The sequence below is a fragment of the Thamnophis sirtalis genome, unplaced genomic scaffold, assembly GCF_051295495.1.
Source record: "Thamnophis sirtalis isolate CommonGarterSnake01/CBP01778 unplaced genomic scaffold, rThaSir2_p1.2 scaffold_4, whole genome shotgun sequence".
Classification (NCBI taxonomy): domain Eukaryota; kingdom Metazoa; phylum Chordata; class Lepidosauria; order Squamata; family Natricidae; genus Thamnophis; species Thamnophis sirtalis.
This window is the reverse complement of record NW_028261384.1, coordinates 135,887,245-135,911,027: the sequence shown is the minus strand read 5'-3', so window position 1 is coordinate 135,911,027 and position 23,783 is coordinate 135,887,245. Positions and strand designations below refer to the sequence as shown.

General features: G+C 38.8%; 1 pseudogene; it reads left to right on the top strand.

The window, feature by feature from the left end:
- The first annotated feature begins 8,269 nt into the window (after positions 1 to 8,269).
- LOC148046806 (vomeronasal type-2 receptor 26-like) lies at positions 8,270 to 22,705 on the top strand (annotated as a pseudogene).
- The last annotated feature ends 1,078 nt before the right edge of the window (positions 22,706 to 23,783 follow it).

Below are 23,783 nucleotides of genomic sequence, written 5' to 3'. Positions count from 1 at the left end.
TATGTATGTATGTATGTATGTATGTATGTATGTATGTATGTATGTATGTATGTATGTATGTATGTATGTATGTATGTATGTATGTATATATATGTGTGTATATATATATATATATATATATATATATATATATATATATATATATATATATATATATATATATATATATATATATACACACATACATACATACATACATACATACATATATACACACACACACACACACACACACACAAATACATACACATAGTGTATCTGTCACTTTAAATCTCAAATGAGATGTGATTGGATGCTGTTGCTTTAATCAGCCATAAGAGGGAATAGGAACTACTACTGGTTGTTCCTGGTTGTTCCTGTATGTTCTCCGTGCTTGTTATTGGAGTTGAATTCTGTATATTGGATATTGGCTACTCTGTATGTTAGTTACCTGTCTACATGGTGAATCGTGAGTTGAGCATCTGTAAACCAAAGTGTTGTATCATAGACTGTGTATATAATTCAAGACTGCTTATCGCTTGTTTTGGAGAATGTTTATCCTACTTTATTTTTGTTAAAACAAATAAAATTATCCTTGTTTTAAACTCGGCAGCTGTGATTGGTACTGTGATTATTCAGCGGCACATTCCTTGCTACCTTCTGCTACTCAACTCTAGTCTCCAAAAGGAGATCTACTTAACAGGTGTCAACCATAGCTCTAGTTCATTTTCATTTTCAGCAGCAGGTAATTTATATTGGGACTCTAGAGATATAAATAAAATGTGTTTGCATGTGCTTGTGTTTGTGTGTGTGTTGACGTTTATAAATCTGTGAAGAAAATTAATCTCTATGTCATAAACGAGAGCAAGGAAACAGTAAAAAGCATTTATTTAAGATACGCTTCTGCAAAAGGATTCTCAATCATGAAAGACAGAAAGAGAGAATGTCTGATAGGTTCAGATACAGCATTTAAATACAGTTTTTGGGGTACAGGTCATTTCCTTAAATGTCTGTAACGTAAAGGCATGTTACACAATATGTGTTATATAATGACATTTGGCTACTCTTCAACCAGTTTCCCCATAAACATTCCCTTGAATGGAAATTCCCTATTATTTCAGTCCCCATTACATGGAGATAATAGAATCATATCAGAATAATCGATCTACTTCAGCCTTTTGAGACTGACACCAGCACTTTCCTGGTTGACCCATCCAATTTCTACTTGGTTAAGCTTCCTTTTCTGGAAATCCCCTAAAGGTTTGTTCTATATATGGTATTAGCTGAATGTTTTACAGAAGTCATTATGAGACTGCTGTCTTTTGCATTTTAGAGTGTACAGCTATAGTGTAAAATGGAGTCTATCAGGTTCTTGTTTTTTACACAAATAACCTTATTTCTTTCAAAACCATTCTGATGCCCTCCAAGCAATTCAGTTTCCATGTCAGAAAATTCCAGATAAAATTAAAATTATCTCAGCTGTGAAAGGAGCTAAGGTGGTTTGTGACAAACTCTCTTGGGGACTCCAACTCTCAAAGGCCAGAAAATGGTCTTCTGCTTAACACAGAATCTGAGGTAACATCTAAAGCCTAATTGCAGAGTCATTATCCTGAAAAATAAATACTGGCATAGTAAGATGTCTGCCAAATTGGGCATTAGTTATCCTATTGTGACATGCTTATAGCCAGCAGATGTGAACATTAATATTTTTAGTTACCGATTCAACCCAAGAATTAACACAAACCCTGGCAGGACTGGTGTCAGTCAGCCAGCTAAATTGTTTGTGTTGTAATTACACACCAGAATATCACTTAATCATGTCTATGGAGATTCTCAGCCACCCAGGTCATGGTTGTCCCAAAAGTGCTTCTTCAAAAAGGCAACTGGATTTGCTTCTCCATGAGGAAAAATGTCTCCCTTGAAAAAGCATTTTTAGAATCATATAATGATAGAGTTATCGGCCTTTGCGAAGGAACGGCTGAGGAAGAAAAGTTGAAATATCCTCTTGGTAGTTCTCTTAATCTCCCCGCTCTTCATATATAATTTTTCTGATGAGGCAATTAGTGAGCTTTTTCTGCCTTTTAAGAAAATATCTTCTCTGTGACTATATTGCTAAAATTTAGGCTCTTTGGGATTTTTTTAGTGCATATTCCAGTATATATAAAAAATAGATATTTCAAAATGTAAATCATGGTCAAAGTTCAAAGCAATGCACACAGGCTAGGTGAATCTACACTGAAACTATTTGGGATTTGATTCCTGGATTGTTCAATGATAGTTTGTGAACCTTAGACTGACAAATCCATACAGCTCCCCTCCATTCCATAGTATGCAAAGATATGTATTTAATTTTTTTTATTAAAAGTCTCTGGAATCTGGGCAGGGAGAAAACAGCCCAATGGCTCAACTGGAAGTTCAGGAATGAACTTCTGGTTTGCCCATTGGGTTGTTTTTCTCCTTCCCAGGGCTTTAGGAAAGCCTCTGGATCCTGGGGAGGGTGAAAAACAGGTCCAACAGGCAAACCAGAAGTTCATCCCCAAACTTCTGTTAGGGCTGTTGAGCCTGTTTTTCACCCTCTCTAGGCTCCAGAGGCTTTCCTAAAGCCTTGGAAGGACGAAACAGCCTTCCCTGGCCCTCTGGAAGGCCAAATACCAGCTGGCTGGCATGCACATACACACTGGATCTGAGGGCTGCCAAGGGCTGCAGTGCCCTGCCGTGCCCACAAATATGGCTCTGCATTTCACCTGTGGCACATATGCCATACGGAATCACCATCACAGGTCTATAGTATAGTATAGTATAGTATAGTATAGTATAGTATAGTATAGTATAGTATAGTATAGTATAGTATAGTATAGTATAGTATAGTATAGTATAGTATAGTATATCCTCGACTTGCGACTGGTCTTAAGTCCTCAACTTATCACCAGCCATAGGTCCACAACTTACGACAGACAGCCCGGCAACCAAAGGTCCACACCATTGATTTAGATGTGCCTGGCTGGAAGTGGGCTTTTTACACTGTTGCCATTGGCCGATCTGCTTGACAACTCTGGTATAAATAGCTGTCAAGCAGAGCGGGATGCTGTTGCTTGCTGTTCTGTTCTAATAAAGTTGTTAAAGTTATCTCAATGAGTCCGACACCTCTCTTTTGGTCCAGTTTTTAATAAGTATAGTATGGTATGGTATGGTATGGTATGGTATGGTATGGTATGGTATGGTATGGTATGGTATGGTATGGTATGGTATGGAATGGTATTATATTGTATTGTATTGTATTGTATTGTATTGTATAGTGTTCTGCCTTCCCTCATCAGGTAATGAACACAGACACAGGCTTAGATGTTTGCCACTCTTTATTCACAGCAATTATAATCCTGTTGGCTGAATGCCCAGACACGACTCACTGGCAACCCAGACTCCAACAGACACAGGAACACAAGGCAGACAATATAAGGAGTTCTCCAGATAATTACGAATGGTTGAGTCTTGCAAAAGGACTCTTCCCAAAGTCCTTTCTTATATACCCTCTTGGGAGGGGCCAAACCACAACCACCTGGACTTGATTATCTCTTATGAGTCTGTCACCATAACTGCTGCCTCTTTTTCTCCGCCTTCCATTGCCTGGCGTCAAGGACAAACTTCCTTTGATCCTCCCCACTGCTCCATGCCTCAGGCAACTCCTGGTGGCCAACCAGCCTCTCTGGTTCCTGCTCTGAGTCTGAACCTTGCCCAGGGTCCTCCACATCTTCCATAGCAGACTCATAGGGGTCCTCGCAATCAGAGTCCATCGGCAGCTCACACAGCTCCTGCAGGGCCACAACAGTATAATATAGTATAACCTTTATTGTCAATGTACATCATGTATACTACAAAATTGGTTATTTTATCTTTATTTTTAAGAATATTATGTGGGTCCTCTATGAGTTCTCATTCCAATGTGTGATAAACCTGTTAATAAATAAAAACCTTGTCCAGGCATTTTCTGTGAGTTAATACTTCTTTGAATGTACAAACGATTCTGATTTTAACTATCAGAAATTGGATTGCAATGGATATAAAGCCAAATTTAGTTTCATGCATAGGATGAAATCATAAAATACATGCAAGGAACATTGTTGGAAGTTGGGAGGGACCTCAGAGGTCTTCTAGTCCAACCCACCCCCCGTTCAAGCAGGAAACTCTATATCATTTGAGACAAATGGTTTTATGTCAATTGATGTCAAAACATTTAAGCAACCCTGTTCAGACGGTAGGTTACGATGACTCTTTAAATTGAAAGAAAGGAAGGAAGTAATAACTTGTACTTGAGATGCAGTTGAGGATTATATCTTTCATCCGATGTAACTTTTTATTAGACACAAATGGACTTTTGCATATAAATGGACCTAATTAAAGTTTCAATCCTGCTCGTAACAAAAGATCAGGGATTGATCCAAAATAAGTGTTTATGTAATGAAGTCAATTTTCCTTTCTCTTCTGCCACATATTAATTCGGTAGCAAATCATCTGAAACTAAGTATAGCTCCACTCCCAAAAACACGGCACAAGGAACTCCAGGGGGCCGAGGGAGGCTGTTTTCACCCTCCCCAAGCTTCAGGAAAGCCTATGGAGCCTAGGGAGGGTGAATAACAGGCCCAATGGACCTAGTTCATTTCTGAACTTCCAGTAGACCCATTGGGCCCATTTTTCACCCTTCCCAGGCTCTGGAGGCTTTCCTGGATCCTGGGGAGGACAAAACAGCCTCCCCCGTCCCCCCAGAGGAAATATTAAGTTCAACTTGGAGGTGAGCAGTGCTGCCCCCTTGGGGGGAAGTGTTGGAGGTGGCTGTGCATGCATGCACATGTGGGGGCATGCTTTACATTATGGTCCCTGCACACACGTGGGCTATCGCATGCTCGCACATGCTTTTTGGGCACCTAACAACAAAAAGCCATCACTTTTGGCTGTATGAGAATGCGTGTGGCTGTCCACACGACATCTTCCATCCCATCTGCCAGCTGAGAAGTTGGATCACCGGTATTTTGGACTGTTTCCCATGGAGGCCATCATCAACCTGGTGGCTTATCAGCTACTCCTCCCATGTTAGTTGCGAGTGCACCCGGTGTTTCATCATTCGCTCTTGATCCCTGAATGATCGGCTTGTCCTCTCCGCCAACCCTCTTCCCCTCAACCATCGTCGAATGTGGTGGTCCAGATCCATGGCTCAAGGGACGGTTTCAATATTTAGTAGACTGGGCGGATGAGGGGTCGGGTGGAACATTGTTGGAAGTTGGGAGGGACCTCAGAGGTCTTCTAGTCCAACCCCCCTGCTCAAGCAGGAAACTCTATATCATTTGAAACAAATGGTTTTATGTCAATTGATGTCAAAACATTTAAGCAACCCTGTTCAGGGGGTACCTGGACTGATGCCACAGCCATGCATGACCCTGCCCTGGTGCAGGCCTATCATAAGGAGAACCCATCCTGACCACATCCCGAACGTCAGACCCGGGGGAAGGGCCCTACGGTGAGGGATAGTGTTGTGCCTCGGCATGAGCCTTTGGAGCTGCTACCAGACTCCGACAGTGAAGGGTCATATGAGTCAGCCCTGGAGGATGCGAAGAACCCTGGACAGGGTTCTGACTCTGAGCAGGCCGCAGAGAGACTATTGGTGCCCAGGTGACGACTGAGCCTGGGATCAGTGGGGAGGAGACAAGAGAGACTGACACAGAAATGCCCTGTGAGTTGTTTCAGGAGGCATGCAGGAGAAGGACTGACTGGCGAAAAGAGCAACTGAGTACTTACAGGAGATGATAACGAGCAGCTGTTGCTCGTTAGAATTTCCTCCTGCTGATAAAAGAGACTGATGGTGCCACGCCCTAGTTGCCGAAGTCAACATTCCCTGTTTGCATGCAAACATCGAGAAAAGCCCACTTGGATAAGTGACTTGATTTATATAATCCTGTTTTGCAATAGTTTATGAGTTATAGGACTTTTGCCAGAGCAATTATCCATGTTTATTTTGGCTCGCAGCCAGCAAGAGCTGGGACTGATAAAAAACATTCCTTTGAATGTTTTGTTTGGCTTTCGTTTCTGAATGGACAAGGTGGGGTCAGAATACATCACTGTTCTGGGCTTTGAACTTTTGTGCAAGTGTTTTCTGAATCGGAAACAGTAGCAATAGCAAAAGTACGTAGACTTATATACCACTGTGCAGTGTTTTAAAGCCCTCTCTAAGCTGTTTACAGAGTCAGCATATTTCCCCCCAACAATCTGGGTCCTCATTTTACCGACTTCAGAAGGATGAAAGGCTGAGTCAACTTGAGCCTGGTGATATTCGAACTGCAAAACTGCAGGCAGCCGGAAGCAAGCAGTGGTGGGATTCACATAATTTAACACCTGACTCTCTGCCCGAATGATTTTTTCTAATAACCAGTTCACCAAACTGCTCAGAAAGTATAGAACTTGGAACAGAGCAACTATGAGTTCCCTGTCTCACTGTGTGTGTGTGTGTGTGTGTGTGTGTGTGTGTGTGTGTGTGTGTGTGAATTCCCCAATATTAAAAAGCACATATGCTTTAGTTTACATTTTTGAAGTATTAGTTTTATATTTTTCAAATATCCTTGTCCACTCTTATTCTCCCTCCCTTTTTTTGGGTGGTGGTGGTGGAAGTGTGAATGATTGTCTATTTCCCTTTCACATTTATATAGTTTCCAAAGGATCCGTGGAGATTCGTACCCTCTCCACCGTCCAAGCCTTCCGCATAGCCTTGAAGAACTGGCTCGCCCGTCAGGCCTGGGGATAAGGATAGTTACCCCTCCCGAATGATGAATGTATGTTGCTTATTACTTTTATTATATGTGTCTACGTCATTGTCTGTATTCCCCCTCCCTGATTTTATGTGAGCCGCCCTGAGTCCCCTCAGGGAAAAGGGCAGCCTACAAATACTAATAAAATTCTAAAATTCTAAAATTCTAAATTTTCAAATCAAGACCAGTTAATCTGTACCAGACAGTTGATATTTGACCATTTCATCCAACATTTTGCAAGGAAATGAATTCCTGATCCATTAATAAAAATTAAATCTTTGTCCTGATTTCTAGAATGAGAGCAATGTTGTAGCTTCCAACTTCCCAATTCCATTTCTCCACTATTTTCAAAACAGGTTAAGCATCAGTCACTTATCATGTCATCCCAAAGAAGCAAAGTTGTTGATCAGACGTATAAAGAAAAAAAATGCCAGGTTCCATGGCAATTATGTCCCTTGTGAATGACTGCAATCATTCTATTATTCTAGAAGGCCAAAATATCAAAAGTTCTGTACAGAAGGGAATAGAAATTTAAAAAAAATCTATATAAATATTTCAAGAGCCACATGGAGGAAGGAAGGAAGGAAGTGGTAATGCTGACTCTGTGTGATTCATTTCCACAAAGTTCTCTTCCTTCTTTTTTATCTGCCAGAAGTTCTCCTTGAATGTCTCAGACATTTTCTCCATACAGAGAGAAGAATCATAAAATCAATCCTCCTGGTGTCTGGATGAACAAAGCAGTTGCTCTGAGCTGCCCTGCGAGTGATGCTTTCCCTATTCCACATGAGTGGTATAAACCTGGTGACCTCATCATCGGTGGGATGATGTCTCATTTGATTTACCATTTCTATGAAACTCTCTTCAAACAGCATCCTTTTGTCAACCTTTATGATTCACCAATGTAAATATTTTCCTTTGAATCACCTGACTTATGCCCACAATAGCAAAGAATCGTTTATATGATTGTTTGTATAGAGTTTTTCATGTACATGTAAGAATTCTTTGTGTTTTGAAAGTGGTGACAGAAGAGCGAACGTTATTTGTGTTTGTTTCATTCATTCTCGTGTCAAGCATATTTGATTGCATGGGAATTATCAAAAATAAAAAGGCTAAAAAAATTCAGCTCTGCCACATTTCACATGACAAAAATAAAGACGCTTTTTCAAACGGCAACTGGATATTCTTGGTTTTTGCTTTGAAAAGAGTTTGCTTCTCTTTCAAAGTTCAGGTTCAGTTCTGGTTTAGTTCTGGAAGCTTCCTGGATGAGAAGCTAACTCTTTTCAAAGAAAAAAAAATCCTCAAGAAAGTCCAATTGTCTTTTGGAAATGCACTTTTGGGGCAGCCATGACCTGGATGACTGAGAATCTGCATAGACATAAATATTGGAACTTAGTTAAATCTATTGGCATTCTATTTTACTGAACAGGTAAGAAATGGTAGGAAGAGTAAAAGGTGTTTTGGTATCTCTACCTGCTGCAGCCTATAGTGGACCTTAGATAATGATTCTGGGGGAGCTAAGAATTATGAAATTCCTTCAGAACTGGAAAGATTCAGATGAGCAAATGTATGAGTTTAGAGAGAATTTCACCCTTAATCTATAATTCATTCTAATTCTAGTTCCTAGAAAACTGAGAGAAATGGAATTATTCTTATAAAAGAAAGGAACCGGAGTGATTCCATATTTACATTTTTCATAACCCTAGAAGCACATCTGTAAGACATTAAGATAAGAGATAATGTAAAGGGTTCATTTTTGGGAAAAACAAGGCTATTCAATGCCAGGTCAGCCTGATATTATAGGAAACTGCCATGGGAGTGTCAGGAAGCTGCCATGATGAGATTGATTGTCTTGTTATGGGGAAAATGACAGGGGGATTTCTGGTCGGAGTAGCCAGAAAGTTTATATAACACAGTTATGTAAGGGTAGTGAACAGTTACTCCAAATGTATTTTAGCCATGTATTCGGACCTATCCGACATTTTCTTTCTATCTTTCATGGTTGAGAATCCTTTTGCAAAAGACTATATACAAATATATTTTAAATAAATATGCTTTTTATTGTTCATGGTCCCTTTGAGCTGAAATGAGAGGTTATTTTTTCTCACAAAAACTAAATCAACTGAGAAAACAACAAGCCATGGCATTCTAGTTTAAACTCAACACTGAAGTTACAATTTCAGAAATTAACATAGTATATGTCTTATGCTGATTAATTTTCTGGAAAAAATATTAAAGGAAATAAATTGTGTACAAAGTATATTTGGACTGATTAGAAAAGTAATTAATACTTCACTCAGAAACAGGTTTTGCAGTTGTCAGATATACAATGACCATCCTAATATAATTTGCAAAATTATGAATTATTATTATTTTGAAAAGATGTGCTCAATCTATTTTCAGTGTAACAACCAAATTCTACCAACACGTCCTTGCCTTGGCCTTTGCTGTGAAGGAGATCAGTGAGGACTCCCAGAACTTACCCAATGTCACTCTCGGGTTTCACATATGTGATAGTTACTACAACCCAAGGATGACCTATCGTAGCACTCTGGACCTGATTTTCAAATCCCATTAGGGAATTTGTCCCTAATTACAAATGTGATAGCCAGAAGAATCTCATGGCCATCCTTGGAGGGTTAGGTTCTGATACATCATCTAATATAGCTGAAGTTATAAGTTTATTCAAGATTCCCCAGGTAAGTATGGAGGAGATGAGCAGAAAAATTATGCACTTTGTTGTTATGACATACTTACTGAGAATCAGATATTAGATTTGCAGTAAGACATTCTGCAGACCTTAAGGTATAATACGGACCATTTTATGAACCTACAATGCCAAGCATAGAAGTGGGTATCTAGAGTCATTCCATACCAGAGGGTAGATTTGAATGTAAGACACCCTGGCCCTGTTCAAACAAATGAACTATTATAATGTGCTTGAAATAATTCATAGGAATTCCATTCAATATTAATTTTAATAAAGAAATAGAAGAAAAATTCCTTCTTTGGGTATTTTATTACAAGAAAACTAGATCCAGAAAGATTGGATTTGAGCTAACAACTCAACAGAATATTACTCTGCTTTCTTTCAGCTGACATATGGCTCATTAGCCCAAGAAGAGTTTCAGACCACCAAGCGACCTTCACTTTATTCCATGGTCCCAAAAGAGGACCATCAATATGTTGGAATTATCCAACTGCTTCTTCATTTCAGGTGGACATGGATTGGGATTTTTACTACGGATAACAACAATGGAGAACGTTTCTTACAGAAAATGCAGCCCTTACTTTCCCAGAATGGTATTTGCTCATCGTTTATAGAAAGGCTTTCAGAACTAATCCATCTAGAAAACTTTGAAGAATCTTATCACACAATCGAAAGTATTTTCATTAGTTTGAGGAATAGCAACAGCACCACATTTCTTGTCTATGGAGAATCAGGGACAATTGTGTGGCTGAGAGCTCTCATGTTTCTAGCAGATCCCGAAAACAAGCAAATGGCATTATATAGAAAGGTGTGGATCATGACTGCACAGATTGATTTTGTGGTCTCTGGCTTTCAAATCAGTTGGGATCTCCAGATGTTCCATGGGGCTATTTCCTTCAGTGTTCATTCAAGAGCAGTTGTAGGTTTCAAAGAGTTTCTTCAGACCATCAAACCTCATTCAGGCTGCAGAGATGGGTTTCTGCAGGATGTTTGGGAACAAGTCTTTGATTGTTCATTCTCAAAATCAGAATTACAAGAAATGCCCAATAGGCAGTGCCCAGGAGAGAAGAAACTGGGGGATCTTCCTGCTCCTGTGTTTGAAATGGAAATGACTGGCCAAAGCTACAGCATCTACAATGCTGTTTATGCTGTGGCTCATGCTTTGCAGTCTCTACACAAGCTGAGGTTCAATAAGAAAAAAACAATGATGTTTAAAAAAACTGACTTTCCACATCTGCAGCCTTGGCAGGTATTCTTTCTGCACTGGACACTTCTTTGATCTCAATGATAAGTGAGATTCATGCTATTTAAGGAAGCCTGGGTCTGAACAGTTTCAGTTCTCAGTGTTGTCATGGGGACAGAATGGCGGGGGGAGTGCATTAGATGCATATTGTGAGCTGCAGTCGGATCTCCGATTACTGCAGAGGGTTTGGGAGGGATGCATCTTATAGGGTACTGTGATTAATGACCCAGACTGAGGGGACAGGGGTAAAGTTTAGAGATAAATCAAACAAAGCACAGGCTTGACTGCGAACAGTACCTGCCTAATGGCGCTCCTAATAAATGACTGGTTTTGTATTGAAAACCTGATTCGATATTTATGAATCAATTAGGGCATTTTTAGGAAATCTGAAAAACAGTTTGTAAGAAAAAAAATGGAATACAATGAATAAATATGGCCCACGATGAAGCATTAATCAAATTGACAAAATTATCTTAATTATATAACAGTCAGGTTTCCTTTTAACTCAATAAGCATTTTGATCTAGAATTATCTTTTGAACCTATGGCGGAAAGTCTTAATATTTTCTGCTTATAAAGTCCAGTTAGTTAAGAACATCAAGAAACTACTCTATTGTTAAGTAACACAGTTAAGGGACCCTGGCTTCCCCATTGACTTTGCTTGTCAGGAGGTGGCAAAGATCATGAATGTGAAAACAGGTCATAAAGTGAAAAATGGTCATAAATCACTTTCTTCAGTGTCATCATAACTTCAAACAGTCACTTAACAAGCTTTTGTAAAAAGAGGGATATCTGTATTATCCTTCCTATCCCCTTTTTTTGTCATTCTCTTTCACATAGCTCCATCCGTTTCTACATGGCATTTCTTTTAACAATTCAGTGGGAGAAAAGGTTTCCCTGAATGAAAAGGGAGAACTAATGGGTGGATTTGATATCATCAACCTCATCACATTTCCCAATCGGTCTTTTCAAAGAGTGAGAGTCAGAGTAATGGATCCGAGCTCTCCAACAGGCAAAGAATTATTCATTGATGAAGATCTGATTGTCTGGCACCCAGCTTTTAATCAGGTATGAACTCATTTGATGGACTGTAACTTGACATATTGTGATCTGAAATAGAGCTCTCGGCCTCTGAAACCATACTTAGACTTTTTAGAAATCTAATTTCAATGTTTGTGTTGTGACCAGCAGAGCTGGCAGCAGAATCAGAAAGTGAGGAGGTTGGGGAGGAACATGGGCCAGTCCTGAGGAAAGCTCAGATGAGGCTCTGTGTTTGAGGCAGAGAAAGAACTAGACAGCAGTGATGCAGAAGAACAGCTGGAGCCTGTTCCCAATGTGTGCATGCACAGACCAGAAGACAAGAACAACTAAGGAATCAGAGTCGACTTGGGAGTAACGCCATACCTTGGAGGTGATTGGCCCCTCCCAGAGGAAACAAAAGAGGAGTGAACAGGGAGGAGACTTTTGCAGGAAACAATTCATTCCTTTGGTCGTTTCAAGAGTGGTAAGTTCTGTTTGTGACTGTAAGAGACTCTGTGCAAAGTTTTGCCTTGCCCTGCGTTTGAAAACTAGTTATGTGGCCGCTCTCCAAGCGAGATAAGGTTCGTGTTAATAAATATAAGTCTGAAAGACTGTTTGCCAAGCCTTGATGACTGTGAATTAAAGGAATTCACAGTCGTGTAAATAAAAGAGGTTTAGCCGGGACCAAGACTTTGCTTCATGTTTTTTTAAGGAAGCCTGGCTCAGAACAATTTGTAAGGGAAAATGGAATATAATGGCCCATGATCAAGCATTTATCAAATAGACAGAATGATTTTTTAATTTAAAAGTCAGGTTTTGTTTTTAATTGCAATTATCTTTTAAATGATGGGCATTGCCTTATTTCTATAGCATTGTCATCTCGCATATTAATCCACTCACCTTGCCTTTTTCCAACAGGCCCTTTAGCTCATCATTGTAATTTCAACAACTTTTAATGTATAATATAAATCCAGCTAGAAAATATATAGTAGCCCTCTGGGAAGTAACAAATTTTTACCCCAGTTAAAGAGCTTGATTAAAAACTCATGAAAAAAGGTATGCCAGGATAATGTTGAAGAATCTACTCTGAGTTGGTCACTGGTCAATCTTTGGTCCCAGGTACTGAATCACATTGGATCCTGCAAGATTATTTTTTTAAAAAAAATATCCTTTGCAAAAACATTTTATGTTTATTACCAGGTTCTTCCAATTTCTCTTTGCAATGATCATTGCTCCCCTGGATACTGGAAGAAGGAAACTGAAGGAAAACAATTATGTTGCTATGACTGTGTTCCATGTCCAGAAGGGAAGATTTCAAATCAAAAGGGTAGGTTAGACATTCCAGCAAGTTTTCATAGGTTGATTTATCAAAGATTTATTTAAGCAAACGAAGAGGAGTGATGGTACAATGGTTAATGATGCTGGAGAGGTCATTAAGCTCCAATGGTTTGACTCCTAGTACTGAGTGGTGTGGTGAGCGCCCATCACTTGTCTCAGCTTCTGCCCATCTAGCAGTTCAAAAGTATGTTATATGCAAGTATATAAATAGGTACCACTTTGGTGGGAAAATGAGCAGACATTTCATGTGGATGGTTAGAATCCTGTTGACACTGCACTTCCCATTTGTGATGCTCATTTGTGAGGTGGAGGAATAGGACTAGATATTGATGCTGCAGGAAAGGCAGAGCTGTTGCAGAACTAGCTTGTCCCCTTTGAAGACATTTTGCTTCTCATCCAAGAAGCTTCTTCAACTCTGACTGGATGGTGGGGAATGGAAGGATTTATATTTCTTGCAGATAGCTGGTCATTGGCATTCTTTTTGAGAGTTGTTGTGGCCACTTGGAAATTTCTCTGTGTCCTCAGGGTCACCTGAGTAATAGAAACGCTATTGAGCCTTCTTGGAGCTGCTGAAAGGACTGTATTGTGGCGCTATTCTTTCTGCAACTGTGTTCCATTCTGCCCTGTGTCCCTTCATTGTTGAAGACAAGTACAGACTATTGGGGATGAGTTCAGTTTTTCAAACTGAAGGTTCCTGTAGTCTGTAATTTTTTTTGCTGGAAATCCATTCATACTCCCAACCATTTGAAGGGTGCTCATCTCAAACTGCATAGCTAAATGTCAATAGATGTTCTCAGTCATCCAGGTCATGATTGTCCCAAAGATGATTTTTAATGACCAGCTGTCTGCAAAGAATAGAACTCCTTCCATTTCCCACTTTCCAGTTAGAGTTGGGTTTGTCTCTTCGTAGACAAACAGAGCTAGAAGTTTTAGGCAGCGAAAGTACTAGTCTGTATTAACATTATAGTGTCCTGGCTAATGTAACATTACCATATACCCTGTTTTCCCAAAAATAAGACCTCCCCGGATAATAAGCCCAATCGGGCTTTTGAGTACATGCACTAAAATAAGCTGTCTCCCAAAAATAAGCCCTCCCCGAAAATATTGCAACACAGCAGTAGCCATGAGATGACCACACTCACTGCCTCTTGGACCTCAAAAATAATAAGACCTCCCTGAATATAAGGCCAAACTCTTATTTTGAGGGCCAAAAGAAAATAAGACCCTGTCTTATTTTCGAGGAAAGCATGGTGCTAAATAAATAAGTAAATTTAACCAAACTGTAATACCCTATCTCAGTGTCAAAATAAATAATACTTTTAGTTATCTGTGAATATTCATTTTTACAGCTGTTACTCACAATCTGTTGTTCAGGTCAATACTCTCTGTTACTAGAGACGTGCATATATCCTCACGGTTTTCTTCTCCATGTTTTGGAAAAAAACGGGGAAAGTCCAAAGGCAATAAAATTTAAAATGATACAAAGGGTTGCATTTCAAAGAATATTCGTCCTTCCATTTCTGGTTTGTTTTCTGCTAATCCAAAATTTTCCATTTGGGGAAAAACTGATTTTTCATAGAAAGATGATCCATTTGGGAACCAGTGGAAAGAACTCAAAGGAATAACAACTGGAACGCATTGAGAAAGTAATATGAATACTATGGAATGTGTAGATGAAAAAAAATATCCTTGATTTTCCTTCCAGATATGGAAGATTGCTTTGAATGTTCAGAAGATCATTATCCAAATAAAGAAAAGAAAGAATGTATCCCGAAACAGCTGGTTTTTCTAACTTTTGAAGAAACCTTAGGAATTGCTTTGGCCTACGCACAAAGAGATGTTAATTTCTGGCTCAGAAAAATTGCTTTAAAAATTACTAGAATGACTAATACCTATACGAAACATATAAGTGATAGGGGCAGAGGGGCATTTCTGTCAAAGAAAGATTTGTGTAGGATATTTATGATTATTTAGATTCATTATTTTTGCCCATTTCAAAATCTCTGCTCTTGTTTCTTCATTTTCCCAATTTCCCAAGATTCTTTAACATAATGCTTTCTCCTTTTCAACATGTGCATTGAACTTGATTTTGGTCATCTAAGATTGTTACTCCCTGTTAGGATTTTTCAGATATTGATGAACATCAAATTATGTCCGATATTTGCAGGGGCATTACATGAATTCCTAAAGCATTACATAAATACATTAAGAAGTATACTTCCATTTTAAAATCATAAAATTATCACAGTATCATTTACTTCGTATTTGTCAGTGTTCTTTCAACTGTAACATTTATTGAGTTTGTAATTCTTGTAAGCTTAACTGTATTTTAGAAAAGCATGACGATTATTTGAGTATATTCCTCTGCAAAGACTTTAAGCAATAAATTAGATTATTTGAACCTTGGTATGTGCAGCTGTTTTTTTCTCCTGCCTGATATTAATCTCCATTCTTTCAATTGTTTTTTGGGGAACAATGGGAAACATCAGAATGCCGTATGATGTAAAAGCAGAAGCAGAAACAGCTCTGACCATGCAACAGTGGACGTTATGCTCCACAATTTATGCAATCTATTCCCTTTGACAATGTTCCAAATAATACAAAAGATGCAGAACTTGGTGCATCCAATATCTGTCAATTTCAAATCGAACCCGGCAGGAGCTATTTCTCATTTCTCAGTTGCCACATACTGTGGAGATGTGAGTTTGTGTTGGGAGGGGGGAGAAGTTGGAATGCATTGACAGACAAAGCCCCAATCTTTCTCTTTGGAACCAAGGTCATCTCCATAGACGTCAGAATAAGAAGAAAGGGAGTACCTAAGTAACCCGCGAAATTATTTAATTGGACAATGTGACTGAAGACATCTTCATGGTCATGTGGCTGGCATGCCGAAGTGCTTAAGGTGCACCGAATGCTGTTACCTTCCCACCAAAGTTGGTTCCTATTTTTTTACTTGTATTTTTACATGGTTTCGAACTGTTAGGTTGGCAGAACCTCGAAAAAGTAACGGAAGCACACGTCGTTACGCGATGCTAGGAATTCAAACCACCGAACTGCTGACCTTTCTGATCAACAAGCTCAGCCTCTTAGTTACTGAGCCACCTTGTCCCCTTAAGAACCTTACATAATTTCAAAAATATATTTCCATTCTGCTTCAATTCATTTTTCCCTTCCCTTCGGTTAGGAATATGATCTAACTGTTTGGTTGGCAACATATAAATCATCTAACAATGCTGTACCTGTTTCTTTAAATCATGCTGTAAATGTGATTGGTTGCTGTTTCCTCAATCAGCCATAGGATGGAGCCAGAATCACTGTTAAATGCTGATCTGATATGAGTGTTTGGAAGCTGGCTGTTAGAAGTGCCATATAGTGATCAGCGTGAGCTATTGTATGTTTTGCAACTGCTAGCAAACTTTGTGTACTGGACTGTTTGTATGATTATGGACTATGTTATTTGGATTATCCCTTAACTGAAAGACGTTGATGACTGACTGTCTTAACCATGTATGACTTGGATTGTTTGATGGACTCTGATACCTCTATTTCCACTTAGTAAAAGCCTATTTTAAACTGCAGTGTCTCTGTATGCTGGTTTGTGTATTCTCCAACACAATGCTTCTCTGAACGAACTCGCTCTCCCAATGGGGAGCTTACCTAACACCTTCAAATAGTATTATATTTAATACAAGAGTGGATAAGTACCTTTCCTTGCAGTATAAATTATCAAATTTCTAAGCATACATATTTAATAATAGTTTTAGGATATTCTCTACTCTCTTACATGGCTTTCAACTTCTTCTCTCTATTCCCTTTCAACTCCCTCTCTCTATTCCCTTTCAAGTAGATCCACTCATTTCTTCAAGGCATTGCTTTTAACAATTCAGCTGGGGAGAGAGTCCTCCTGAATGAGAAAGGGGAAGCAACAGGTGGATTTGACATCACCGACTTCATCAGTTTTCCAAACAGATCCTTTCAGACAGTCAGAGTTGGAATGCTAGAACTAGAGGCTCCAAAAGGGAAGGAATTATAGATCGATGAAGATATGATAGTCTGGAATGCAGCTTTTAACCAAGTATTATATTAATTAATCCACACCACTTAATCCATCATGAACCCATATTGAACATATTCTCTTTACAAATCTGAATTCTGGATTTTTAAAGAAACAATGGCAAATTGTTTTCAAATGTTGATGATAATCAATCACTCATTAAATTGACAATATGATATCACAATACAAAAGCCATGTTTATGTATTTTATTTGCATTTTCATTTTAAATCATGAGTGTGACCATTTTTAAATGATATTGTCACCATATGCAATTATTATTTTAAAAATATTTTTACTATAAAGTTTTCTTCATTTTACACCATAGTTTCAGCTTTGAAAAAGCAATATACTGGTTGCTTCCACAATTGTTTACAATATACATATTATTATGCCACCTATTTGCATATTTTTTTCAGTGTATAAGAGGCACAGGAGTATAAGATCCACCAAGTTTTTGAAGAGGCATTTTTTTTAAAAAAAAGTAGGTAGGTAGATAGAGGGATAGATAGGGAGAGAGAAATACAATAGGTAGGTAGGGAGATAGAGAGTAGTTAGGTGAATAGATAGATAAAGGGAGAAAGAGAGAGAAATAGTATGTGTGTGTGTGTGTGTGTGTAGGTAGGTAGGTAGGTAGGTAGGTAGGTAGGTAGGTAGAGGGGTAGAGAGAGAGAAAGAGATAGAGAAATAGGTAGGGAGAGAGAGAGTAGTTAGGTAAGTAGATAAAAAGAGAGAGAGAGAGAAAGAGAGAAAGAGAGAGAGAGAAATACAGTAGGGAGGGAGGGAGAGAGAGAGTGTGTGTAATTAGGTAGGTACGTATAGGGATAGACAAAGAGAAATAGAGAGAGAAATACAATAGATAGGTAGGGAGAGAGAGAGAGTAGTTAGGTTAAGGTGACCAGAGGTCCCGCTTTTGGCGGAACAGGAACACTTTCCGACAATTTTTCCCGCGTCCTGCGTCATTTCCAAAAAATCCTGATTTTTAATTTTGCCGCTTTCTTTACTCGCTTGCTCCCCCGCCCATCCACACTAAGTTTAAGCCAGCCCAGCCTGCCGTTCACTGATTGGGCCTGGACTCCAGCATATCAGTGAGCGGGCTGGGGAAGGAAAACTTTAAGCACGCTGCTCACTCAAGCCTCCATTTCGCCTTCGCCTTTGCTGCTTCAGGTAAGCAACTCTGGCGGCGGGAATCGGGAGGCTTTGAGTGGGCTGTGGCGGCCTAGCTTTTGCAAGGGAAGGCCTTCCCTTGCCAAGGCCTTCCCTAGGGAGGCCGCGGGCTGACAGAAGCCGCCGTGGTCTATCTTCCCCCCCCCGCCCTGCCTCCTCTCCACACCACTAAGGGACCCTAGCTTTTTTTGTCCCTCCAGTCCAGTCCAGTCAGTGTCTTACCTGTTCCTGCTGCCTGCCTGCCTGCTCCCTGTGCTTCAATCCCATCAATCACTGCAAGGATCCATCATATTGAAGTTGGTAAGTGAAGCTGGGTTTTTTCACGGCGGGGACGGAGGAGCCGGGGGTGTGTGTGGCAGAGCCAGCGGCGAGAGAGCGATGCAATCTCCACCGCTGTGCAGAAGCAATCCCCGCCGCCCGCTGTGTCACATTTTCACACTTAGTGTGAAAAATGGTCATCAGTCAATTTTTTTCAATGCCATTGTAACTTTGATAGTGACCAAAGTTACAATGGCATTGAAAAAAGTGACTGATGACCATTTTTCACACTTAGAGACCGTTGCAGCATCCTCATGGTCATGCAATCAAAATTTTGATGCTTGGCAACAGAGTCATATTTATGATGATTTCAGTGTCCTGGGGTCATGTAATCACCTTTTGACAAAGTCAAATGGGGAAACCTTTGTCAAAAGGTCACAAAAGAGACAGTTACATGACCCCAGGACACTGAAACCATCATAAATACGAATCTGTTGCCAAACATCAAAATTTTGATCGCATGACCATAAGGATGCTGCAACAGTCACTAAGTGTGAAAATGGTCGCTAAGTGTGAAAAATGGTAATCAGTCACTTTTTTCAATGCCATTGTAACTTTGGTCACTAAATGGACTGTTTGAAAGCTAAGACTAGCTTGCATAATGCCTTATGCTAGCTTACATTTTCAAGAGAGAGAAGCTAAACTCCTTATTAAAATTTAAATAGAAATGAATAGAGTAGAGTAGAGTAGAGTAGAGTAGAGTAGAATAGAATAGAATAGAATAGAATAGAATAGAATAGAATAGAATAGTTTATTAGCCAAGTGTGATTGGAGACACAAGGAATTTGTCTTTGGTGAATATGCTCTCAGTGTACATAAAGAAAAATGAAACATAAATAGTCTAAGACAATTTAAAAAAAGAATCCACACAGAATAAATTGAAGTAAAACTATTTTAAAAAATTCTATACACAATGCATTTCAAAGTATTGAGTATAGAATTTTTAAAAATGGTTTTACTTAAATTTATTCTGTGTGGAATAGTTTGAAATGATTACAGTGTAAATTATTGCTGTTGTAATACTTAACAATGATTTTTAAGGATTTCTTTTATTTATAGAATGTCTTTTTAATTATTTTGGGGGGAATTTTATTTTTAAATTGTTTATAAAATATATTTACTCCAAGAAATGTTCCTTTTTTGCAAAAGTTTTCTTTGTGATGCAATATGTGCAGACCAGGTTTATGTGTCTCAAAGTGGCTGCTATTCTATGGGCAGGCCAGGTTGGTGCAAAGCAGCTTTGCCAGATTTAGTGTGTTTCACCCTTGTTGAATTTTATATCGTATAAAATCATATAATTTTTTTTTTTTAAAAAAAACAGGCCAAGTTTTTTTTTTCCAAAAAAGGAATGAATAGTCTTGGGGGGGGGGGGCTCACAAAGAGCTCCTGGGGGGTGGGGGAACAAAAATGAGCAAAAAACAGACTGTTTTTAGCAAAAATGGGCGTATTTTTTGTCAAACAAATTGCATGCATAGCCTTATGGAGGCTTATAGAGTGCTACTGGGGGCAGGGGGGGAAATGGCCCTTTTTTGCTCATTTCTGCCCTCCCCAGCCCCCAGGAGCTCTCTGAAAGCCTCCATAAGGATATGCACAGCCACTTTGTTGAAGGGGAGGGGCTTCGGGAGACAAAAAATACTGTATTCAATATATAAGACACACCCAGATTGCCAGCCTCTTTTTGGAGGAAAAAAGGTGCGTCTTATACCCCAAAAATATGGTAGGTCCTGTTTATACAGTATTATGGTTGTACCTATTGTTTCCATGTTTCAAAAATAAATCTTTATTTATTTATTGTTCTAAATATTTTATTTTACATTTTTATACCATCTTACCATAACATTGTATGCTGTGAATATTGTATACAGTAAAAAAAAAATCTATCATTATACTTATTTCTAATTTCTAGTTCGTTAATTGTCTTTCATAGTTAATTCTGTAATCTTTCCACCTGAATGTTGGAAATGCAAACAGACACAGGGAACATACTGCCATATATGTTGGACCTCTCCATTGGCAAAAAAATATTGGACAAGGATAAAGAAAAGGGGATAGAGAAAAAAAAAACACTTAAAACCAGAGTTTTTTTTTTAAATTTTTTAAAAAAGATTTTATTGGTAAAAAGAAAATACAACATCCATAACTTGTAAAAAACAATACAACTACATTTTGAGATATTCCCATACTATCAAATCATTATAAACATCAAAGGTTAGGTATCTTATTCCTTCCCTCCCTCTTCTCTTCCCTCATTTGTTCTTTTCCATACCCTTTTCTTCCCTCCCCCCCCTTACTTCCTTCTCCTCTGCCTTCCCTCCTTTCTTTTCTCCTTTCCTCCTTTCCTTCCCCCTCCTTTCCCTCCCTCGTTCCCCCCCTCCTTCTCACATACCTTTCCTCCTTCCCTGCCTCTTTCCCTCCTCCTTCCTTTTCTCTTAATCTCCCTCCTTTCCTCCCTCCTTCCTTCCTTCCTTTCAACTCTCCTTCAAAACCAGAGTTATTTTTGTTAGGCATTTTAACAGAGAAATATAATTTTAAAAACCCAACATTTACGCTATATGTAATAACAGTGGCTAAAATTGCTTAAAATTGGAAAAATGGAAATATACCCACAGTAGAAATGGTAAAAAAGAGAATATTAGATTGTGCTGAGATGGGCAGGTTCACAATGAAAATTAAAGACAAAGGGGAAACAGAATGCTATTTAATTTGGGATGTATGGTATAATTTGTTAGATAACCGATGGATGTGCAACTATTTTATCTGCCATTCAAACAGAGCCTTTTGTACATCATTGTAATGTCTACATTGTTGGTGAACCTGATGGATTCAGTATCCTTTGGTAAGTCAAAAATAATTCCCCTCCATAAAGGAGAAAAAAAACTAAAACTTTTCAATATTTCCAATTCAAAGAACTTTTATACTTCTCACTAGGTCCCCCCACTTTCTCGTTGCAATGACTTCTGTTTCCATGGATATTGGAAGAAAGGGATTGAGGGGCATCACTTTTGCTGCTATGACTGTGTTCCTTGTTCAGAAGGGAAGATTTCAAATCATAATGGTAGGTTAGGCATTCTGCCCATTTTTATTAGACTTCAGCAAACTTTAATATATTACTAGGATGAATAAAATTAATAAGGTGATTTTTAATAATATGGAATGCATAGACGAAAAAAATATCCTCGGTGTTCCTTCCAGATATGGACGACTGTTTTGAATGTTCAGAAGATCATTATCCAAATAAAGAAAAGAACGGATGTATCCCAAAACTGCTGGTCTTTCTAACTTTTGAAGAAACTTTAGGAATTTATTTATCCTCAGCAGTTCTTGGTTTCTTCTTCTTCACCTCTTAGGTACTTGGAACTTTTATTAAGCACAGGGATACTCCCATTGTGAGAGCCAACAACCGGTCCCTCACCTACACCCTCCTTGTCTCTCTTCTGCCCTGTTTTCTCTCCTCTTTGTTCTTCCTAAGTCAACCTGGCAAAGTGACCTGGCTTCTCCAGCAATCAACTTTTGGCATCACCTTCTCAGTGGCCATTTATAGTGTTCTGGCGAAAACCATCACCGTAGTTGTGGCTTTCATGGCCACTAAACCTGGATCTCAGATGAGGAAATGGGTGGGGGAAAAGTTGGCCTTTTCTATTGTCCTCTCATGCTCTCTCTTCCAAGTATGTATTTGTATTGTTTGGTTGTCGACATCTCCTCCATTTCCTGAGTTGGACATGCATTCAGAGCTCGAAGAAATGATTTTACAATGCAATGAGGGGACAGCTTTCTTCTTCTACTGTGTCTTGGGCTACATGGATATCTTAGCCATTGCCAGCTTTATTGTAGCTTTTCTTGCCCGTAAATTACCTGGCAGCTTTATCAAAGCCAAGTTCAACACCTTCAGCATGTTTGCCTTTTGCAGCGTGTGGATCTCCCTCTTTCCGGCCTATCTGAGCACAAAAGGAAAAGCCATGGTAGCTGTGGAGGTCTTCTCCATCTTGGCCTCCAGCGCTGCTCTACTGGGATGCATATTCCTGCCCAAATGCTACATCATTGTTTTGCGGCCTGACCTCAACCACAGGGAGCAACTCAAAAAGAGAAATTAGTTCATTATGTGATCTTACTGGCTCAGAGAAATTGCTGTCTATAGGAAATTATAAACTATATATAAAGCTATAGGAACATAGACATTTTTATTTCTGTCAAAACAATTTGTCTATGATATTTATCATTATTAAGATTTATTATGATTGCCCATTCCAAAAAAACTTGAAATGGATCAGGTTATTTGAACATTCATGTGTGATCCTGTTCTCTCCTCTTTTTCTAGAGTCTCAACATCTTTTTTATAGTGTGGTGACCAAAACTGAACACAGTACTCTAGGTTTGATCTTGCTAAGGCTTTATAGAGTGATATTAGTATCTCACTTGATGTTGAATGTTATGGTATCAGAGGAGATACTTTCTGGATTGGTCTGGGATCTTTGAAATATGAATGTTATAGAGTTTTTGAAATATATATATTTTAAAATCATGCTCACTCTCTAGTCATCAACCTATTTCCACTGTAACCCATTCTTTTAATAATACAAAAAGAAACAGAGAAGGGAAATTAAATATATTCTTCCTTCCATCTTATCCTTTACTAGAAGCATATGCAACCAGTTAGCCTAATAAAGAGTGATTTGATTTGATCTTTTCCTGTTTTAGCTTTATATTTTCTGATTATTTTAAATAATTGTTATAGAATGATTTTAACTAATGATTATATCACGTGTATTGGATTTTTGAATGCTGTCAAGAGTCACTTTCCGCAAGATGGAAAGTCACATAAAATTGATAAATTAATACCTTTGTTATTAAAATATATTAGATATTATTGTGGCCTTTACCAACTGCATGAATAGAAACCTGGCAATATCTATGTCAGGGTTCCAAATAGCATCCAAAAGTAAATCAGAGTCCAAGGCAAAGTATTTCTCCAAGTTCCAATTTATTAAGAGAGCCATGTTGGCACATCTGGGAAAACCCGAATCTGAAAGCTTCCTGGTTTTCCCAGGAAGTTCAAGATCTTGCCCTCACACCCACAAGTCCATCACATGGTCCAATCTCTCACTGCCATACTGGCAGTTCCACCCCTCCAATTCGGCTCAGGTGCAAAGGTGCAGAGAGAAAGGATAACCT